The sequence below is a fragment of the Triturus cristatus genome, chromosome 1_2 (assembly GCF_964204655.1).
Source record: "Triturus cristatus chromosome 1_2, aTriCri1.1, whole genome shotgun sequence".
NCBI lineage: Eukaryota > Metazoa > Chordata > Amphibia > Caudata > Salamandridae > Triturus > Triturus cristatus.
Genome location: NC_140580.1, coordinates 1190651531 through 1190673953, shown reverse-complemented (window position 1 = coordinate 1190673953; position 22423 = coordinate 1190651531). Strand labels below are relative to the sequence as shown.

Here is a 22423-nt window from a genome sequence, read left to right as displayed (position 1 = left end):
TTGGGTAAAGATCTTACATTAAGCAGCCCACAGGTAAGAGACCCCTGCTTTAGAAAGTCTGAAACAGGGAAGGCGGTCTGCTCATATGTGAATTCGCCCATACCCCTTGCAGCCTCACCAATAGTACGTAACTGCACGCCGGTGTATCTTACTGAACGACAATCTCCACCGGATTCCAACCTTCCTCCGGCCAGGGCAGCATGGCTGGCGCTGAGCGCGACCTTAGCGTGGACGGGTGCAAACGGGCTTGCCTTAGGCGCACCTTCGGCACACCCCTGGCGCGCCCGCTGCGCACGTCCGCTGCGCCTTCGCGCCAGCGTTTCCTTTATGCCGGTGTGGGCCCGAGAAGCTGACCGCTAACCTGGCAAAATGGCGGTTCCGCTACGAATCGGACACCAGCAAGGATCAAGCAGAACATCAACGAAATGCTGCTCAACCCCAGCAAGAATCAGGAGGGATATTTTTAAAAGATCAGAATTTCTTATTTCCTTTTATTTAAAAAACAGGACACAAATGTTAAAAGCCCCCGTGATTGTCAAAGTATCTTCGTGAGTTAAGAGACCCCCCCAGACAGTGCAGAAATGCAAACAAATGTTAGCAGCTCCCCGTGAGTCGACCACACACACAGCCTCGTAAAGTCATTGGTGGTCCTGGTGAGCATTGGTGGTCCTGGTGAGCATTGGTGGTCCTGGGTGAGCATTGGTGGTCCTGGGTGAGCATTGGTGGTCCTGGGTGAGCATTGTTGGTCCTGATGAGCATTGGTGGTCCTGGTGAGCATTGGTGGTCCTGATGAGCATTGGTGTTCCTGGGTGAGCATTAGTGGCCCGCGTGAGCACCGGCGGTCGTGTATGAGCATTAGTGGTCCTGCGTGAGCATTAGTGGTCCTGCGTGAGCATTGGTGGTCCTGATGAGCATTGGTGATCCTGGGTGAGCATTGGTGCCCTGCGTGAGCACCGACGGTCGTGTATGAGCATTGGTGGTCCTGGGAGAGCATTGGTGGCCCTGCCTGAGCATTGGTGGTCCTGGGTGAGCACTGGTGGCCCTGCCTGAGCATTGGTGATCCTGGGTGAGCATTGGTGGTCTTGGGTGAGCATTGGTGGGCCTGTGAGAGCGTTGGTGGTACTGCATGAACTTTGGTGGTCCTTCTTGAGACGTGGGACTCGCCTTGGTGGTACCTCCTTCGAAGGGAAAGACGTGGGACTGGCCTTACTCCCGGTGGCACCTCCTGCGAAGGGACAGACGTGGGACGGGCCTTACTACTGATGGTACCTCCTGTGGAGGGACAGACGAGGGACGGGCCTTACTCCCGGTGGTACCTCCTGCGAAGGGACAGACGTGGGACTGGCCTTACTCCTGATGGTTCGTCCTGCGGAGGGACAGATCTGGGACGAGCCTTACTCCTGATGGTACCTCCTGCGGAGGGACAAACATGGGACGGGCCTTACTCCCGGTGGTACCTCCTGCGGAGGGACAGAAGTGGGACGGGCCTTACTCCTGATGGTACCTCCTGCGGAGGGACAGACCTGGGAAGGGCCTTACTCCCGGTGGTACCTCCTGCGGAGGGACAGCTGTGGGACGGGCCTTACTCCTGATGGTACCTCCTGAGGAGGGACAGACGTGGGACGGGACTTACTCCCGATGGTACCTCCTGCGGAGGGACGGGCCTTACTCCCGGTAGTACCTCTTGCGGAGGGACAGACGAGGGACGGGTCTTACTCCCAGTGGTACCTCCTGCTGAGGGACAGACGTGGTACGGGCCTTACTCCCGGTGGTACCTCCTGTGGAGGGACAGACCTGGGACGGGCCTTGCTCCCGGTAGTACCTCTTGCAGAGGGACAGACGTGAGACGGGTCTTACTCCCAAAGCTCTGCCCCACATCTCCCCTTAGAGCTTCCCCCTCCTCCTGTCTCTCTGCCCCTCCCCAAAGCTCTGCCCCACATCTCCCCCTTAGAGCTTCCCCCTCCTCCCGTCTCTCTGCCCCACATCTCCCCCTTAGAGCTTCCCCCCGCCTCCTGTCCCTCTGCCCCCCAAAGCTCTGCCCCACATCTCCCCCTTAGAGCTTCCCCCTCCTCCCGTCCCTCTGCCCCCCCAAAGCTCTGCCCCACATCTCCCCCTTAGAGCTTCCCCCTCCTCCTGTTCCTCTGCCCCCCAAAGCTCTGCCCCACATCTCCCCCTTAGAGCTTCCCCCTATGTGAGAAGTTGGCCTGGTATATGCTGTTCACTAGTTAAAGTGGCCACCTTGCACCAGTACAATTCGACTCTTGGTAGATAGGTTTAAGACAACTGTGAGAAGTTGGCCTGGTATATGATGTTCACTAGTTAAAGTGACCACCTTGTACCATGCCAAGCAACCCTTATGGTGTGGTTGTAAGTCAACCTTTTCGGACTAGCTGCCCTAGTGGTAGCGTAGGCTAAGCAGTCTTTGAGGCTAAACTCGTTAAAGCGTGTTAAGCAGGCTGTTTTACCAAATGCAACCCCCTTTTATATCAATGAAAGGACACCACACAGATATATATTCAAAATATATATGTATTTATTTCTCAAAGTATCCCCTAGACTCTTTATGAGCACGGGAGCACAAATCGTTAAACAAGACAATGTTATAATACACAGAAGTTGCACTTTATATGGATGGGCCCTGGTGGCCACTCAAACCATATGCTAAAATAGTGGTATAAGTACCACGAACAGGAAAGTGAAAAGGCCTAGGGCCTCTAGAATCGCTGGGCCTACAAGGAGCTAACTTCAGTTAGTGACCAGGAGGTCCACGGGTCGCGTGTGCAGTGAGGAAAGTCACACGCGTGCTCCCATAGGTTTTCAATGGGTGCGTAAAAGTTACAAAGTTACTGCAGAAAGGGTCTTCTGAATGGACTACGATCTTAAGATTTGAAACACAGACACTAGAGATGATTCTCTACACTTGGGCACCGGAGTGCCAGTTTTACCTCACCCACAGGAAGCGGGTGCATAGGTCTCGAAGTGCGTCGGGTTTCTTCTATCGATTCAATGGAGCCTGATGACAAAGATGCTGCAGGCGGTCGGTCCAGAAGAGATGCGGTGGATCCAAGAGTGGATCGGAGTTGTAGAAGACCTGAAAGCAGAGGGGACAGTGTTCACAGTCACTAGCCAGTGACCGGCGTGGCACCAGGTAGGTACCAGGCGATGTCGGGTGCAAACAGGTGATGAAGGGTAGCTTGTCTCCGCAGCCACGTGGTCCCTGAAGGTCGACGACGTCCAGGAGTCGGTTCACGAGCTGTCCCACGCAGGCTCTCGCTGTCGGCGGTGTCGGCGACTCAAAAGAAGCAAACAAGCCTTGGCAAAGGCAGGAGTCGTGGAAAGAGAGGAAAGCTGATTGTTCTGACCAGCAAGGTCAGAGGGGCTGCTCTTTTGGAGAGCAGCTAGGGCCAGTCTGGAGCAACCAGACCAGCATCGTTAGTTTCAAGTTTCGTCGCCAAAATGGCCACTAGCCAACGGGCCAGGGACCGGGCAGGCGCGCCGAGATGCAAAGTGCAGAGGGGCCCCACGCAGATCGTGGAGATGCTGGAGGGCTCACCTTTGGTGCAGATGCTGCTCGATGGTTGGGCTTCTCAGGACCCAAAGCACAACTTGGAGGGAGCCTCTGTCGTTGCGCTTGCAGCTTGTCGTCGGTCTTCCAAGATGGCTGGCTCCACGTGTCTCGGTGCCTCCACGGGTTCCTTCTTTGCAGGGACTGTGGATCGGGCTGTGAGAGGTCTGGAGGTCCAGGTCTTGTCGGGCTCTGGGCTCGGGCTCCGGCAGGAGGCGGCGGCAAAGCAGACGTTCAATAGCTGGTTGGTGCTTGCGTTAGCAAGATGGTCACTCCCTGACCATAGGGGAGATTTCCTTCAGTCCTCTGTGCAGCAGAGCGTCGAAGTTCCCGTCTTCTTCTTGTGGTTAAGTTGATTCCAGGATGTCTGAAGTCTTAGGACACAGCTCCTACCTTTAAGCGGATTCTAGGGGCCGGACTACCTGCTAGGTCCCTCCCTAAGGGTGGGACCAGGAAGGGGGGTGGTTACACCCCCAATCCTTTGTCCAGCTCGCCCCAGGTCCAGGGCTGGTGTGCCCCAGGACCGGATTGAACTGGCATATGCACCGAGGCTCCTTGTGAGCCTCAGGCATGTCTGATTCCTTTCAAGCCCTACCTGACCAATACACAAAATCCTGTCTGGGGTGGTGCACGCACCTCCCCTGGCAGGAAACCCTTTGTCCACACCTCCCAAGCTGGAAGGACTCCCAGCAGCAGGAGGGCAGACTTGTGTCTGTGGTGGCAGCATCCATTTTGTGGAGCTGAGGCTATGTCTGATTTTACCCGGGTTTCAGGTACTGTACATGTCGTGTCCCTCTAGAAGGGTGGAATGCTAACCCCGTCGCCAGAATTGGCGAGGGGTTAGTATTCCAATTCGTATGACACCTTACTCGACATGTTTTGATAAAGCCAAACCAAAGATAGCATTTAACCGCGAGGTTCATAATGCACTTAAGAGTATATGGTATGACGATATCTGGAAACAGTAGAAGGAAGTTGTTCCGACCACTGCAGACAGGCTCAGCTCATGCCAGAGCACCATCTCACATGGAACCAAGCACTCTGCCTTCAGGATTGTCAAGGCCTGCCATAGGAGTGACTGATAGGTTAACATGTGTCCCATTTAAGGTTAGGTATAGGTATACTACACCTAAGTAAGAGGTGGTTACACCAACTTACCCCAGCTGAGTGATCAGCCAGTTGTGTCAAATTTGTTAGGCCAGGCCTGGGGTGGCATAATACATGCTGCAGCCCCTGGCAGGCCTTAGATACACCAATGCCATGGGTACCTAGTGTACACTGGTACAGGGGCTCACAGGGTGATCCACTTCCAATTGGTTATGCACCTAGGGTGCATAGTGTAAATTTAGTAGAGAGAACAGCAGGCTGGGGGTCTGATTGGCAGGCCCACAGCCTCAATATGTCAAAAACCAGTGAAGCAAAAAGCAAAACTTTGGGGTGACCATAGGATAGCAGACCCTACTCTCCTACACAACCCCCCCCCCCAAACGCAGGGACATTAAACTAGCCTTGACCAGTCTCATCTTCATGTCCTAAGTGGAAGTACCTGGAGAGACCATCTGCATTCCCATGGTCTGTACCTGGCCGGTGCTCCACTGTAAAGTCCATACCCTGTAGGGAAATGGACCACCTAAGCAGTTTGGGGTTTTCACCCTTCATCTGATTTAGCCACAAGAGGGGCTTATGGTCGGTCTGAATCTTGAAGTGAGTGCAAAACAAGTATGGCCTCAGCTTCTTCAGGACCCACACCACAGCAAAGGCCTCCCTCTCAATAGCTGACCAATTCTTCTCTCTGGGGGTCAACCTTCTGCTAATAAAAGCAATGGGTTGGTCTTGACCATCTACATTAAGTTGTGACAGCACAGCTCCCACACCCAACTCAGAAGCATCTGTTTGGACAATAAACTCTTTGGAGTAGTCAGGACTTTTCAGGATAGGTGCAGAGCACATGGCCTTCTTCAGGTCATCAAATGCCTTTTGACAGCTTACTGTCCACTGAACCTTTTTGGGCATCTTCTTGGATGTCAGATCATTAAGAGGAGTCACAATGGACCCATAGTTCTTAACAAACTTCCTGTAGTACCCAGTCAAGCCCAAGAAAGCTCGAACTTGAGTCTGGGTGGTTGGAGGAGACCAGTCCTTGATGGATTGTATCTTACTCTCCAGTGGTTGAACTTGGCCTCCACCTACAAGGTGGCCCAAATACACAACCTTACTCTGCCCTATCTGGCACTTAGTAGCCTTGATAGTGAGGCCTGCCTTTTGCAGAGCCTCCAGTACCTTCTTCAGGTGGACCAGGTGATCCTCCCAGGTGGAGCTAAAGACAGCAATGTCTTCAAGATATGCTGCACAAAAGTCATCCAACCCAGTAAGGACTTGATTCACCAACCTTTGGAAGGTGGCAGGTGCATTCTTCAGACCAAAGGGCATCACCAAAAATTGATAATGCCCACCTGGGGTTGAGAATGCTGTTTTGGCCTTAGACTCCTCAGCTAATCTGATTTGCCAATAGCCAGCTGTCAAGTCAAATGTGCTCAAAAACTTAGCAGAAGCTAGTTTGTCTATGAGCTCATCTGCCCTTGGAATAGGATGTGCATCTGTCCTGGTGACAGCATTGAGTCCACTGTAATCCACACAGAACCTCATCTCTCTCTTGCCATCTTTGGTGTGAGGTTTGGGGACCAGAACCACTGGGCTAGCCCAGGGGCTCTCTGAGGGTTCAATGACACCTAATTCCAGCATTTTGTGTACCTCAGCCTTTATACAGTCCCTGACGTGGTCAGGTTGTCTGTAAAGCTTGTTCTTCACAGGCAGACTGTCACCAGTGTCCACCACATGGGTACACCTGTCAGTTTGGCTAGGTATCAAGGAAAACATGTGTTGAAATGATTGTAGAACCTGTCTACATTCAATCTGTTGATGATCAGTGAGGTTGCCTCCAAGGGTCACTCCTTCAACTGAGCCATCCTCAGGGTTCTGAGACAACAGGTCTGGGAGAGGGTCACTCTCTTCCTCCTGTCCCTCATCTGTAGCCATGAGCAAGCCCATGTCTGCCCTGTCAACATATGCTTTTAACCTGTTAACATGGAGTACCCTGTGGGGACTCCTGGGAGTTCCTAGGTCCACCAAGTAGGTAACCTCTCCCTTCTTTTCCAGGATTGTATGGGGTCCAGACCATTTGTCTTGGAGTGCTGCTGGGGCCACTGGCTCCAACACCCATACCTTCTGTCCTGGCTGAAACTCAACCAAGACAGCCTTTTGGTCATGCCAAGCTTTCTGTAAGGCCTGGCTTGCCTCAAGGTTTTTGGATGCCTTCTCCATATACTCAGCCATCCTGGAGCGGAGACCAAGTACATAGTCCACTATGTCTTGTTTAGGCTTTTTGAGAGGTAACTCCCATCCTTCCTTCACTAAACACAGTGGGCCTCTTACAGGGTGCCCAAACAGCAATTCAAAGGGGCTGTAGCCAACCCCCTTTTGTGGGACCTCTCTGTAAGCAAACAGAAGGCAGGGTAGAAGGATGTCCCATCTTCGCCTAAGCTTTTCAGGTAATCCTTTGATCATACCCTTTAGGGTCTTGTTGAATCTCTCAACAAGCCCATTGCATTGTGGGTGATAAGGGGTAGTGAACTTGTAGTTGACACCACATTCCTTCCACATAGCTGTCAAGTATCCTGACATGAAGTTGGTACCTCTGTCAGAAACCACCTCCTTAGGAAACCCCACTCTGGAGAATACTCCCAGCAGGGCCCTGGCCACAACAGGTGCTGTAGTGGTCCTAAGGGGAATTGCCTCTGGATACCTGGTGGCATGATCCACTACCACCAGTATAAATCTGTGCCCAGATGCAGTGGGAGGATCCATGGGACCCACTATATCTATTCCCACTCTTTCAAAGGGGACCCCCACCACAGGTAGTGGTATTAGGGGGGCCTTTGTTGTGCCACCTGATTTGCCACTGGCTTGGCAGGTCACACAGGAGCGACAAAACTCCTTGGTATCTTCATTCATGTGAGGCCAGTGAAAGTGAGGGACAAGCCTGTCCCAAGTCTTGTTCTGGCCTAAGTGTCCTGCTAAAGGAATATCATGGGCCAAGGTAAGAAGGAAGCCCCTAAATTGCAGAGGTATAACCAACCTCCTGGTTGCACCAGGCTTGGGGTCTCTAGCCTCTGAATAAAGGAGCCCTTCATCCCAATACACTTTATGGGTACCTTGAGCATTCCCAGCAGCCTCAGCAGCAGCCAGCTGTCTGAGGGGTTAAGAGATGGACAGGTTAACTGAGCCTGCCCCAAGTCAGCCCTGGAAGGTCCCCCTGTCCCCAGAAACTCAACCTGATCAGGTTCAAGCTCTTCAGGGACAGTTCCTTTAGGGTCCTCTAGATCATCTTCCTGGGAAGGCTGATCATCACCTTGAGGCAGGGGGGAAGGCACTGCCTTAACCCTCCTGTTGTTCTTCTTGGTAGGTGCTTGGTCCATTGTTCCAGGATCCAAGACCTGTGGTTCAGTAAGGCACTTTTTGGCCTGTGACCTGGTCACAGCAAGGACATGTGGTGATATACCTAACATCTCTGCATGTGTCCTGTACTCCACTTCTGACCATAGAGAACTCTCTAGGTCATTGCCCAACAAACATTCTACTGGGAGGTCTGCACTAACCACAACCCTTTTGAGGCCAGTTACCCCTCCCCATGAGAAGTTAACAACTGCCACACTATGTGAAGTAGTGGCATTGCTGGCATTGGTCACCAGGTAATTCTCACCTGGTATGTACTGTCCAGGGTCCACAAAGCCTGGTGTCACCATAGTGACACTGGCACATGTGTCCCTGTAGGCTTGAGCCACTTTTTCATTAATTAAAGGAGTCTGTCTGTACTTGCCCAGGTTACTGGGGCTCACAGTCAGGGACAAATCTATGTCCCCATCACAGATCAGGACTGCCTGTGTCAGGGTTCTGTCTAAGTCAGAATCTCCTTCAGTTCCCATAGTGATTCCCACTACACCCTTTGTTTGGGGACCAACACTGCTAACAGTAGTACTGGGAGCAGGTGCCTTAGGGGCCACAGTGTTGGGGGCTCCACCCTTCCTACAATCACTAGTCCAGTGAGTTGTATTCTTGCAATGTTTGCACCAGGGTTTCTTTGGACCTTCTTTCTTCTTCCCTTTTGGCTGGGACCCACCCTCGTTAGTACTAGTTTGGGGCCCTGTTGAAGACTTCTGGTCTTTATATTTCTGATCTCCACCCTTTTGGTCTGTTTTCTTCTGATCACCCCCTTGGCCCTGGTTCTGGTTCTTTTGCTTAACCCTGGTTCTGACCCATTTGTCTGCCTTCTTTCCCAATTCTTGGGGAGAGGTCAGATCTGAGTCAACCAAGTGTTGATGCAGTTGCTGGTTCTGACAGTTATTTAAAATCTGTTCTCTCATCATCAAATTGTACAATCCTGTATAATCAGATACCTTACTTCCCAGCAACCAACCCTCCAAAGCCTTAGTGGCACATTCAATGTATTCAGACCAGTCCTGAGTCTGTGTCTTCTGGGTGTCTCTGAACATTAACCTGTACTGTTCAGTGGTTAAGCCTAACCCATCAACTAGGACACTCTTCAGGACTCTGTAGTTTCTGACATCCTCCTCCCTAACAGTGAGGAGTCTGTCTCTGCCTCTTCCTTCAAAGGAGAGCCAGAGGATTGCTGCCCACTGGTCTTCAGAAACCTGCTGCACTTTGCAGGCTCTCTCAAGAGCAGTCATCCATTTGTGGATGTCATCCCCACTTTTGTAGGGGGGCACAACCTTGGACAGGTTCCTATTATCAAAGACCCTATCCTTGTCCTTAGGGACAATGCTGCCACCAGTGGGTATAGACCCACTCTCTTTAGGTTGCCTAGCCTTACTCAGTTTCTCTTCCATGAGAGCTACTTCTAGCTCCTGTTTCCTGATTCTCAGCTGAGCTTCCTGCATTCTGGCCTCATGTTCCCTCCTCTGAGGGGTGGTCATCCTTCTCCTGGAGTGACCTTGAGAGCCTCTAGAGGCATGAGAAGCATTAGAGTCACCTGAGTGATTCCTTTGCCTCCCAAGCCCCTGGTTAAGTCCACTGGGGAGATCCAATGGGATGATCCCATTGTCAGTCCCCAATAGCCTTAGGTTAGCTGGGCCACGTATAACACTTGGCACTGGGCTATTTCTCCCTTCATCCTCACTACCTTCTGTATCAGTACCCTTCTCACTTTCATCCTCTGTAGTATGAATCTCATCTAAGGGGTGACTATTGGAAAGGGGTACCTCAGAAGGGGGGCCTCCTGTTCCAGTCCCTAAGGGGCCTAACTGGGAGGCTTTCTTGAGAGCTTTCTGATCTTCATCAGCTTGTAAAAGCTCTCTGAGTTCAGCAGAAGTAGGATTCTTGGGCTGTTTAAGGCCCCTGATATTTGCCAACTGCCTGAGCTCATTTTGATTTAGGGTAGCAAAGAGAGTTGGTGCCCTCTGGGGGTCACTCTCGACAGAGATGGGTACCTTGGACCCCTCTGCCCCCTCCATTGCTCTTAAGTGTGGGTGGATGTGTTGCAATCTACCTACACTTGGGTTTGCCTACTAAACCTATCTAGTAGTTGTAGTCAGGGTGTGCTACTCCCTTTGCTCTACAACAACTAAGTTCAGTAGAACTTAAGTATATCTATCTTGTTTTATATGTACCTACAGGTACCTATGTGATCTTTCAATTGGTAACCAAGAGATTACAATGGTAAAACACAGCAAGCTCAAATCCCACCGCTGCCACCAATGTGAGAAGTTGGCCTGGTATATGATGTTCACTAGTTAAAGTGACCACCTTGTACCATGCCAAGCAACCCTTATGGTGTGGTTGTAAATCAACCTTTTCGGACTAGCTGCCCTAGTGGTAGCGTAGGCTAAGCAGTCTTTGAGGCTAAACTCGTTAAAGCGTGTTAAGCAGGCTGTTTTACCAAATGCAACCCCCTTTTATACCAATGAAAGGACACCACACAGATATATATTCAAAATATATATGTATTTATTTCTCAAAGTATCCCCTAAACTCTTTATGAGCACGGGAGCACAAATCGTTAAACAAGACAATGTTATAATACACAGAAGTTGCACTTTATATGGATGGGCCCTGGTGGCCACTCAAACCATATACTAAAATAGTGGTATAAGTACCACGAACAGGAAAGTGAAAAGGCCTAGGGCCTCTAGAATCGCTGGGCCTACAAGGAGCTAACTTCAGTTAGTGACCAGGAGGTCCACGGGTCGCGTGTGCAGTGAGGAAAGTCACACGCGTGCTCCCATAGGTTTTCAATGGGTGCGTAAAAGTTACAAAGTTACTGCAGAAAGGGTCTTCTGAATGGACTACGATCTTAAGATTTGAAACACAGACACTAGAGATGATTCTCTACACTTGGGCACCGGAGTGCCAGTTTTACCTCACCCACAGGAAGCGGGTGCATAGGTCTCGAAGTGCGTCGGGTTTCTTCTATCGATTCAATGGAGCCTGATGACAAAGATGCTGCAGGCGGTCGGTCCAGAAGAGATGCGGTGGATCCAAGAGTGGATCGGAGTTGTAGAAGACCTGAAAGCAGAGGGGACAGTGTTCACAGTCACTAGCCAGTGACCGGCGTGGCACCAGGTAGGTACCAGGCGATGTCGGGTGCAAACAGGTGATGAAGGGTAGCTTGTCTCCGCAGCCACGTGGTCCCTGAAGGTCGACGACGTCCAGGAGTCGGTTCACGAGCTGTCCCACGCAGGCTCTCGCTGTCGGCGGTGTCGGCGACTCAAAAGAAGCAAACAAGCCTTGGCAAAGGCAGGAGTCGTGGAAAGAGAGGAAAGCTGATTGTTCTGACCAGCAAGGTCAGAGGGGCTGCTCTTTTGGAGAGCAGCTAGGGCCAGTCTGGAGCAACCAGACCAGCATCGTTAGTTTCAAGTTTCGTCGCCAAAATGGCCACTAGCCAACGGGCCAGGGACCGGGCAGGCGCACCGAGATGCAAAGTGCAGAGGGGCCCCACGCAGATCGTGGAGATGCTGGAGGGCTCACCTTTGGTGCAGATGCTGCTCGATGGTTGGGCTTCTCAGGACCCAAAGCACAACTTGGAGGGAGCCTCTGTCGTTGCGCTTGCAGCTTGTCATCGGTCTTCCAAGATGGCTGGCTCCACGTGTCTCGGTGCCTCCACGGGTTCCTTCTTTGCAGGGACTGTGGATCGGGCTGTGAGAGGTCTGGAGATCCAGGTCTTGTCAGGCTCTGGGCTCGGGCTCCGGCAGGAGGCGGCGGCAAAGCAGACGTTCAATAGCTGGTTGGTGCTTGCGTTAGCAAGATGGTCACTCCCTGACCATAGGGGAGATTTCCTTCAGTCCTCTGTGCAGCAGAGCGTCGAAGTTCCCGTCTTCTTCTTGTGGTTAAGTTGATTCCAGGATGTCTGAAGTCTTAGGACACAGCTCCTACCTTTAAGCGGATTCTAGGGGCCGGACTACCTGCTAGGTCCCTCCCTAAGGGTGGGACCAGGAAGGGGGGTGGTTACACCCCCAATCCTTTGTCCAGCTCGCCCCAGGTCCAGGGCTGGTGTGCCCCAGGACCGGATTGAACTGGCATATGCACCGAGGCTCCTTGTGAGCCTCAGGCATGTCTGATTCCTTTCAAGCCCTACCTGACCAATACACAAAATCCTGTCTGGGGTGGTGCACGCACCTCCCCTGGCAGGAAACCCTTTGTCCACACCTCCCAAGCTGGAAGGACTCCCAGCAGCAGGAGGGCAGACTTGTGTCTGTGGTGGCAGCATCCATTTTGTGGAGCTGAGGCTATGTCTGATTTTACCCGGGTTTCAGGTACTGTACATGTCGTGTCCCTCTAGAAGGGTGGAATGCTAACCCCGTCGCCAGAATTGGCGAGGGGTTAGTATTCCAATTCGTATGACACCTTACTCGACATGTTTTGATAAAGCCAAACCAAAGATAGCATTTAACCGCGAGGTTCATAATGCACTTAAGAGTATATGGTATGACGATATCTGGAAACAGTAGAAGGAAGTTGTTCCGACCACTGCAGACAGGCTCAGCTCATGCCAGAGCACCATCTCACATGGAACCAAGCACTCTGCCTTCAGGATTGTCAAGGCCTGCCATAGGAGTGACTGATAGGTTAACATGTGTCCCATTTAAGGTTAGGTATAGGTATACTACACCTAAGTAAGAGGTGGTTACACCAACTTACCCCAGCTGAGTGATCAGCCAGTTGTGTCAAATTTGTTAGGCCAGGCCTGGGGTGGCATAATACATGCTGCAGCCCCTGGCAGGCCTTAGATACACCAATGCCCTGGGTTCCTAGTGTACACTGGTACAGGGGCTCACAGGGTGATCCACTTCCAATTGGTTATGCACCTAGGGTGCATAGTGTAAATTTAGTAGAGAGAACAGCAGGCTGGGGGTCTGATTGGCAGGCCCACAGCCTCAATATGTCAAAAACCAGTGAAGCAAAAAGCAAAAATTTGGGGTGACCATAGGATAGCAGACCCTACTCTCCTACAACAACCTTTAAAGAAAGCTATCCTAGTGGTAGCTGTGGAGAGCAGCCTTCAGGCTAAGTCTCTGAGGAATGTAAAGCAGCTTGTTTTACCTCATAATCTCTTGAATCACTAAATGAAAGGACACCACACAGGTATGTATATCAAATATATATGTATTTATTACTAGACACTCTACTAATCTCTTCATGAGATTAGAAGTCAGGAACATATGCACAAATCAACGTTTCACAATAAATTAAGTGCAGATATGGCTGGGGCCCTCGGGGCGTACCAGACCATATACTAAAAGAGAGACTTAGAGATAACGACTTGCAAGGGGACAAGGCCTAGGGCCTTCAGCAGCGCTGGGATCTCACGAAACCACTCAAGGCAGGTAAGTAAAGGACCCACGGGAGACGCATGCAGTGTGAGAACACAGCCGTGAATCCCTATTGACTTCTATGGAGCAAGCCGCAATTGGAAATTAGGAGTTTAAGGATACTTCGGGAGAGTCTACAAGCAAGTCACTTACAGGGTAAGTAGTTCTAGAGCCAACACCCACAGGAGCACCGGAGTGCTGGAGTTACCTCACCCAGGGAAGCCGGGTGCATAGGTGTCTTTCGGTTTCTGGTTGCGGCGTCGTTTTCAATGGGAGCCAAAGAAGACTTGCTGCTTGTGAAGACAGGAGAAGTGTCCGGTGGAATCCAAGGCTGGATTCAGAAGAAGGAAGACCTGAAAGCAGAGGGGACAGTGTTCAAAGTCACTTGGCAGTGAACCGGGGCAAGGAAGATGGATGCCCACAGTCGTCGGATGATTTCAGGGGATCACGGGTGTCTTGACTCTTCAGCCACGAGGTCCAGGAGGCATCAACGACAACCAGGAGCTGGATTCGGTGTGTCCCACGAAGTCTGCAGCTTACTGCGGTGTCGGTGACCAGATTGGAGCCAACAAGCCTTGGTAACAGCAAGTCTCGTGGGAAGGACAAAAAGTCAGCGGTGCAGACCAGCAAGGTCTGGGGGACTCACCCAGCAAGGGTAAGTCAGGGCAGGCCTGGAGCAACCAGGGGAGCCCTTTGAAATTGTAGGAAAGTCTTCAGGGGACCCACAAGCCAACCGGCAAGGGATCACGAAGACGCCTCAGGAGGATCCACTCAACAGGGGCCCACGGTCACTCGGGACGGGGTAGGCCTCTGATCTTTGGAGGGATCCCTGCTAGAGGCTTGGACCACACGTGGCCCAAAGCATAGGTTCGTAGAACGTCGTGAAGGGGTTGCACTCGAAAATAGTGCACGGTACCCAGGGATTGTGGTTCCTCATCACTCGTGAGGCCCACTTGCCTCAGCGTCGCTGGGGACTCACGATGGCCTTGGAGAAGTCAGGAAATCCTCTTCCTGGGCTGCAGGGACTTCGGGCTCCAGTGGGAGCGGTGGAGTTTGCGACCGTAGTTTGTAATTTTTGGTGCCTGCCAAGCAGGGGAGTCACTCCTTGACTCTAAGGGAGATTCTTCGGTCTTCCAGAGGTAGCGGAACGTCGAAGGTCCGGGATTCATCTTCAGAGCGTCGTCCAGGCGTATCTAGTTTGCAATGGCAAGGGTTCCCTAACTTATACTGGAAGGAAGGGAGGGACTAGCTCTATGACCCCACCTATGGGAGGGTCAGGGGAGTGGGTGGCTACACCCACTTCCCTTTGTCCAGTTTCACGCCAGAGCAGGGGCAGGTAGCCCCTGAGCCGGTTTGAACTGGTGCATGCACAGAGGAGCCTACTGCTCCCCCAGTGTAGGACTTCAAAGCACTCTAGGAGTGCACCCACCCAGCCCCAATACACTAAACCCTGTCTGGGAGGTGGTCACACCTCCCTGTGACAGGATACTTATTGTTGGGCCTCCTCCACTGCCAGTTTCGGTCATCAGCAGGAGGGCAGACCAGTGTCTGTGCTGGTGGCATCCATTTTGTGATGCCAGGGCTCTTCAGGATTCTACCGTGTTTCCACAGTGGGAACATGTCTATCCCTCTAGAAGGGTGGGATCATACTCCCACACCAGTTACTGGTGTGGGGGTATGATTCCAAAGCGTTTGACACCAAACACAACATGTTTTGATGCAGCCATTCCAATGTTAGCATTTACCGCGAGGTTATAATGCACTTAAGAGTATATGGTTTGACCGCATTCACAAACAGCCCCAGAGAATGGACTCTGAGAGCTGCAGAGGGGCCCTGCTCAGGAAGAGGCCCCGCCTCACATGGAAACCAAGCACCCTGCCCTCAGGATTGATAGGGCCTGCCTTAGGGGTGACTGATAGGTTTAAATGTGTGTGCAGGAGAGATATAATGAACCTATATCTCAGTGAGGAGTGCTAGCACTACCTCACCCAGGCTGCAGTAGTAGGCCTGTGATGTCAGATTTTTTGCTTCCCAGGGGTGGCATAATACATGCTTCAGCCCCTGGTAGGCCTGTGGAGTACCTATGCCCTTGGTACCTAAGGTACCATATACTAGGGACTCATTAGGCACCACAGTATCCAATCACTAGTGCACCTAATATGCACTCCATGTTTAGAGAGAACAGAGAGGCTGGGGCCCTGATTAGCAGGGTCTCAGCCAGACTATAGCCAGAAACCAGTGTAAACATCAGAAAAAAAGTGGGGGCAACATAAGAGGCAGATCTTGCACCCTCCTCCTGTCTCTCTGCCCCACATCTTCCCCTTAGAGCTTCCCCCTCCTCCTGTCCCTCTGCCCCACATCTCCCCCTTAGAGCTTTCCCCTCCTCCTGCCCCTCTGTCCCCCCCCAAATCTCTGCCCCACATCTCCCCCTTAGAGCTTCCCCCTCCTCCTGTCTCTCTGCCCCCCCCCCCAAAGCTCTGCCCCACATCTCCCCTTAGAGCTTCCACCTCCTCCTGTCTCTCTGCCCCCCCAAAGCTCTGCCCCACATCTCCCTCTTAAAGCTCCCCCCTCCTCCCGTCTCTCTATCGCCCCCACCCCAAAGTTCTGCCCCACCTCACTCCCCTTGCCTTTCAGGGGCCCACGCCTGCCATGTGACTGACTCGGCCCAGCTCTCCTGTCATTTATCGGCGCTCACTGCTGCCTTCTGAATGACTATCCAGCTCTTTTGACCTATCACAGGTGCACACTCCTGCCATGTGACTGACACGGCTCAGCCTTCCTGGCCTTTCACAGGCGCTCACTTTTGCCATGTGACGGACATGACCCAGCCCTCCTGGCCTTTCACGGAGGCTCACTCCTGCCATATGACTGACACGGCCCAGCTCTCCTGTCATTTACAGGTGCACACTCCTGCCTTGTGAATGATTGTCCAGCTCTCCTGGCCTGTCAGGTGCACACTCTTGCTGTGTAACTGACTCTGCCCAGCTCTCCTGGCCTGTCAGGTGCACACTCCTGCCATGTGACTGACTCAGCCCAGCTCTCCTGGCCTTTCAGGTGCACACTCCTGCCGTGTGACTGACTCTGCCCAGCTCTCCTGGCCTGTCAGGTGCACACTCCTGCCGTGTGACTGACTCTGCCCAGCTCTCCTGGCCTTTCAGGGGCACACTCCTGCCATGTGACTGACTCTGCCTAGCTCTCCTGGCCTGTCAGGCGCACACTCCAGTCGTGTGACTGACTCTTTCCAGCTCTCCTGGCCTGTCAGGTGCACACTCCTGCTGTGTGACTGACTCTGCCCAGCTCTACTGGCTTGTCAGGTGCACACTCCTGCCGTGTGACTGACTCTACCCAGCTCTCCTGGCCTGTCAGGTGCACACTCCTGCCATGTGACTGACTCTGCCCAGCTCTCCTGGTTTTTCACAGACGCTCACTTCACCATGTGACTGACTCTGGCCAGCTCTCCTGGCCTGTCAGGTGCCCACATCTGCCATGTGACTGACTGTGCCCAGTTCTCCTGGCTTTTCACAGGCGCTCACTTGTGCCATGTGACTGACTCTGCCCAGCTCTCCTGGCTTTTCACAGACGCTCACTCCTGCCATGTGACTGACTCTGTCCAGCTTTCCTGACCTATCACAGGTACACACTCCTGCCGTGTGACTGACACGGCCCAGCTCTCCTGTCATTTATAAGCGCTCACTCCTGCCTTCTGAATGACTGTCCAGCTCTCCTGGCATGTCAGGTGCACACTCTTGCCATGTGACTGACTCTGCACAGCTCTCCTGACCTGTCAGGTGCACACTCCTGCCGTGTGACTGACTCTGCCCAGCTCTCCTGGCCTCTCAGGTGCACACTTCTGCCGTGTGACTGACTCTGCCCAGCCCTCCTGGCCTGTCAGGTGCACACTCCTGCCATTTGACTGACTCTGCCCAGCCGTCCTGGCCTGTCAGGTGCACACTCCTGCCATGTGACTGACTCTTTCCAGCTCTCCCGGCCCTCAGAAAGCTCAGGCCTGAAGTTTTTCGGTAGTTCATTCTGCTTTATGGTGCAGCGAGCTCTGTTGAGTGAGGATGGCCAGGGTAGTGAGGGGGCCCCAGGGAGGCCACCGTGGGCCCCAGGTCATGGAGCCAGAGTGTAAGCACAGACCTACCCACGTGAGCTCACGACTTCCGGCTTGTCACAGGCACAACCCCAGGACTCCCTGCCCAGGAGTCCCCGTGCATGGCACAGCCTGGCTGGCGCCTACTTTACATTCACAGAGACCCTACACTGCAGAGCGCTCCTCTTTCCTGGCACAGCCTGGTTGGCTCCTGATTTTATCATTAGACTGCGTGTGTTCTTCAGCAGCTCCCTGGTTTCAGACAAGGCTTGGATGGGTCCTGATTTTATCATTGCCCAGGTATGTTGTGAAGGATGGATTGGTTCTGACATGTCCTCGTTGGCTCCCGATTTTATCATTCATTGCTCAGGTATGTTGTGAAGTATGGATTGGTTCTGACATGTCCTCGTTGGCTCCCGATTTTATCATTGCCCAGGTATGTTGTGAAGTATGGATTGGTTCTGACATGTCCTCGTTGGCTCCCGATTTTATCATTGCCCAGGTATGTTGTGAAGGGTGGATTGGTTCTGACATGTCCTCGTTGGCTCCCGATTTTATCATTGCCCAGGTATGTTGTGAAGGGTGGATTGGTTCTGACATGGCCTCGTTGGCTCCCGATTTTATCATTGCCCAGGTATGTTGTGAAGGGTGGATTGGTTCTGACATGGCCTCGTTGGCTCCCGGTTTTATCATTGCCCAGGTATGTTGTGAAGGGTGGATTGGTTCTGACATGGCCTCGTTGGCTCCCCATTTTATCATTGCCCAGGCATGTTGTGAAGGGTGGATTGGTTCTGACATGTCCTCGTTGGCTCCCGATTTTATCATTGCCCAGGCATGTTGTGAAGGGTGGATTGGTTCTGACATGGCCTCGTTGGCTCCCGATTTTATCATTGCCCAGGCATGTTGTGAAGGGTGGATTGGTTCTGACATGTCCTCGTTGGCTCCTGATTTTATCATTGCTCAGGTATGTTGTGAAGTATGGATTGGTTCTAACATGTCCTCGTTGGCTCCTGATTTTATCATTGCCCAGGTATGTTGTGAAGGATGGATTGGTTCTGACATGTCCTCGTTGGCTCCTGATTTTATCATTGCTCAGGTATGTTGTGAAGTATGGATTGGTTCTAACATGTCCTCGTTGGCTCCTGATTTTATCATTGCCCAGGTATGTTGTGAAGGATGGATTGGTTCTGACAGGGCCTCGTTGGCTCCTTCTGTTGCCGTAACTCCGGGTGGTTTGGAAAGTTTCATGTTCACTGGCATGGCCGGGGGGGCTGCCGATCTCAACAAGGGGTCACCTGTGTTCTGAAGAGTTCTTCTTACTTCCGTCGAGCCCTGGTGGCTCCTCCTTTTATCAAGAGGCTCCCTGGTTTCTCAGAGTCCCCGATACTGCGCTGTTCTCCTCGGGTCCAGCGCCTCGAAAGTACCCAGGTGGTTTGTTGGCGCTGAGTCCTGTATAGCAGGTGAGGTGGCGGGAGCCGGTGCTGGCAGCCCGCGAGGTCCCGTGAGGTGAAGGTGGCGTGTCCAAGGAAAGAATGGGCAGATCTCTCTGTACGGGGACGCGCTCAGGGGCCTCTAAGAGCGGCAGAAAAACAAGTAAAAAGCAAGATGTTGTCATAGAAGCGTCCCCTGGGGCTGCAAGCACAACACGTCGTGTTTTCTGGCCATGCCTGGGTGTGGCCCTTGGCGGTCGGGCAGGACCCCCTTCAAGGCGCTATCTGTCTGCACAGACGTGGCTGTGAGCTGACCCCACCCACCCCCTTCTCTCAAAACCTATTTTTAAAACAAATTCGTGGAAATTGTGTTTGCCTCTACAATGTAAGCACGTGTGGGTCCCGTGACTCTCACATGTTTCAGAGCTGCTCAGAAGCAGATGCGGTGGAAACTTCCCGGCACGGCCCCAGAGCTTAATTCGTAAACACAGAAGTGCCGGGCCCTGGTCCGGAGGGAGCACTGCAGCCTGGACCACCACTGCCCCCGACAGCCCTGCCAGGGACAGTAACAGCACCACTGCTAACCATCCCACTCCTGGCCCCGCCCACACTGCGAGAAGGGCCTGCGGAGGTGTCAGTCCTTCCAGTGGATATTGAATTAACAAACAACTGTGGCTGTGGCTGTGGCTGTGGCTGGGCTCCTTTCTAAGTTAGACAAACAGCACCACTCTGAGACTCCCAGACCCCACGCTGGACCTCGGGCCTATGCAGGAAGGAACTCTCTCCCATAACTAAGACCCCAGGCCCATCTAGGCGGGAACCCTGCCCCATAGCGGAGACCCCAGGCCCATCCAGGCGGGAACCCTGCCCCATAGCGGAGACCCCAGGCCCATCCAGGCGGGAACCCTGCCCCATAGCGGAGACCCCAGGCCCATCCAGGCGGGAACCCTGCCCCATAGCGGAGACCCCAGGCCCATCCAGGCGGGAACCCTGCCCCATAGCGGAGACCCTGCCCCATAGCGGAGACCCCAGGCCCATCCAAGCGGGAACTCTGTCCCATAGCGGAGCCCCCATGCCCATCCAGGCGGGAACTCTGTCCCATAGCGGAGACCCAGGCCCATCCAAGCGGGAACTCTGTCCCATAGCGGAGCCCCCAGGCCCATCCAGGCGGGAACCCTGTCCCATAGCGGAGACCCCAGGCCCATCCAGGCGGGAACCCTGCCCCATAGCGGAGACCCCAGGCCCATCCAGGCGGGAACCCTGCCCCATAGCGGAGACCCCAGGCCCATCCAGGCGGGAACCCTGCCCCATAGCGGAGACCCCAGGCCCATCCAGGCGGGAACTCTGTCCCATAGCGGAGACCCAGGCCCATCCAGGCGGGAACCCTGCCCCATAGCGGAGACCCCAGGCCCATCCAAGCGGGAACTCTGTCCCATAGCGGAGCCCCCATGCCCATCCAGGCGGGAACTCTGTCCCATAGCGGAGCCCCCAGGCCCATCCAGGCGGGCACTCTGTCCCATAGCGGAGACCCCAGGCCCATCCAAGCGGGAACTCGGTCCCATAGCGGAGACCCCAGGCCCATCCAGGCAGGAACCCTGACCCATAGCGGAGACCCCAGGCCCATCCAAGCGGGAACTTTGTCCCATAGCGGAGACCCCAGGCCCATTCAAGAGGGAACTCTGTCCCATAGCGGAGACCCCAGGCCCATCCAGGCGGGAACTCTGTCCCATAGCGGAGACCCCAGGCCCATCCAGGCAGGAACTCTGTCCCATAGCGGAGACCCAGGCCCATCAAAGCGGGAATTCTGTCCCATAGCAGAGACCCCAGGCCCATCCAGGCGTGATCCCTGTCCCATAGCGGAGACCCCAGGCCCATCCAAGCGGGAACTTTTTCCCATAGCGGAGACCCCAGGCCCATTCAAGAGGGAACTCTGTCCCATAGTGGAGACCCCAGGCCCATCCAGGCGGGAACTCTGTCCCATAGCGGAGACCCCAGGCCCATCCAAACGGGAACTTTGTCCCATAGCGGAGACCCCAGGCCCATCCAGGCAGGAACTCTGTCCCATAGCGGAGACCCAGGCCCATCAAAGCGGGAACTCTGTCCCATAACGGAGACCCCAGGCCCATCCAAGCGGGAACTTTGTCCCATAGCGGAGACCCCAGGCCCATCCAGGCGGGAACCCTGTCCCATAGCGGAGACCCAGGCCCATCCAGGCGGGAACCCTGTCCCATAGCGGAGACCCCAGGCCCATCCAAGCGGGAACTCTGTCCCATAACGGAGACCTCAGGCACATCCAAGCGGGAACTCTGTCCCATAGCGGAGCCCCCAGGCCCATCCAGGCGGGAACTCTGTCCCATAGCGGAGCCCCCAGGCCCATCCAAGCGGGAACTCTGTCCCATAACGGAGACCTCAGGCACATCCAAGCGGGAACTCTGTCCCATAGCGGAGCCCCCAAGCCCATCCAGGCGGGAACCATGTCCCATAGCGGAGACCCCAGGCCCATCCAGGCGGGAATCCTGTCCCATAGCGGAGACCCCAGGCCCATCCAGGCGGGAACCCTGTCCCATAGCGGAGACCCAGGCCCATCCAGGCGGGAACCCTGTCCCATAGCGGAGACCCCAGGCCCATCCAGGTGGGAACTCTGTCCCATAGCGGAGACCCAGGCCCATCCAAGCGGGAACTCTGTCCCATAGCGGAGCCCCCAGGCCCATCCAAGCGGGAACTCGGTCCCATAGCGGAGCCCCCAGGCCCATCCAGGTGGGAACTCTGACCCATAGCGGAGACCCCAGGCCCATCCAGGCGGGAACTCTGTCCCATAGCGGAGACCCCAGGCCCATCCAGGCGGGAACTCTGTCCCATAGATGAGACCCCAGGCCCATCCAGGCGGTAACTCTGTCCCATAGCGAAGACCCAGGCCCATCCAGGCGGGAACCCTGTCCCATAGCGGAGACCCCAGGCCCATCCAAGCGGGAACTCTGTCCCATAACGGAGACCTCAGGCACATCCAAGCGGGAACTCTGTCCCATAGCGGAGCCCCCAGGCCCATCCAGGCGGGAACTCTGTCCCATAGCGGAGCCCCCAGGCCCATCCAAGCGGGAACTCTGTCCCATAACGGAGACCTCAGGCACATCCAAGAGGGAACTCTGTCCCATAGCGGAGCCCCCAAGCCCATCCAGGCGGGAACCATGTCCCATAGCGGAGACCCCAGGCCCATCCAGGCGGGAATCCTGTCCCATAGCGGAGACCCCAGGCCCATCCAGGCGGGAACCCTGTCCCATAGCGGAGACCCAGGCCCATCCAGGCGGGAACCCTCTCCCATAGCGGAGACCCCAGGCCCATCCAGGCGGGAACTCTGTCCCATAGCGGAGACCCAGGCCCATCCAGGCGGGAACTCTGTCCCATAGCGGAGACCCAGGCCCATCCAAGCGGGAACTCTGTCCCATAGCGGAGCCC

The 22423-nt window shown here is 54.2% G+C and overlaps 1 protein-coding gene across 1 annotated transcript in view; it reads left to right on the top strand.

Annotated features, from left to right (window-relative positions):
- The window catches only part of ENG (endoglin), a 379947-nt gene that overhangs the window by 316727 nt on the left and 40797 nt on the right, over nucleotides 1-22423 (top strand). The window lies entirely within an intron of this gene.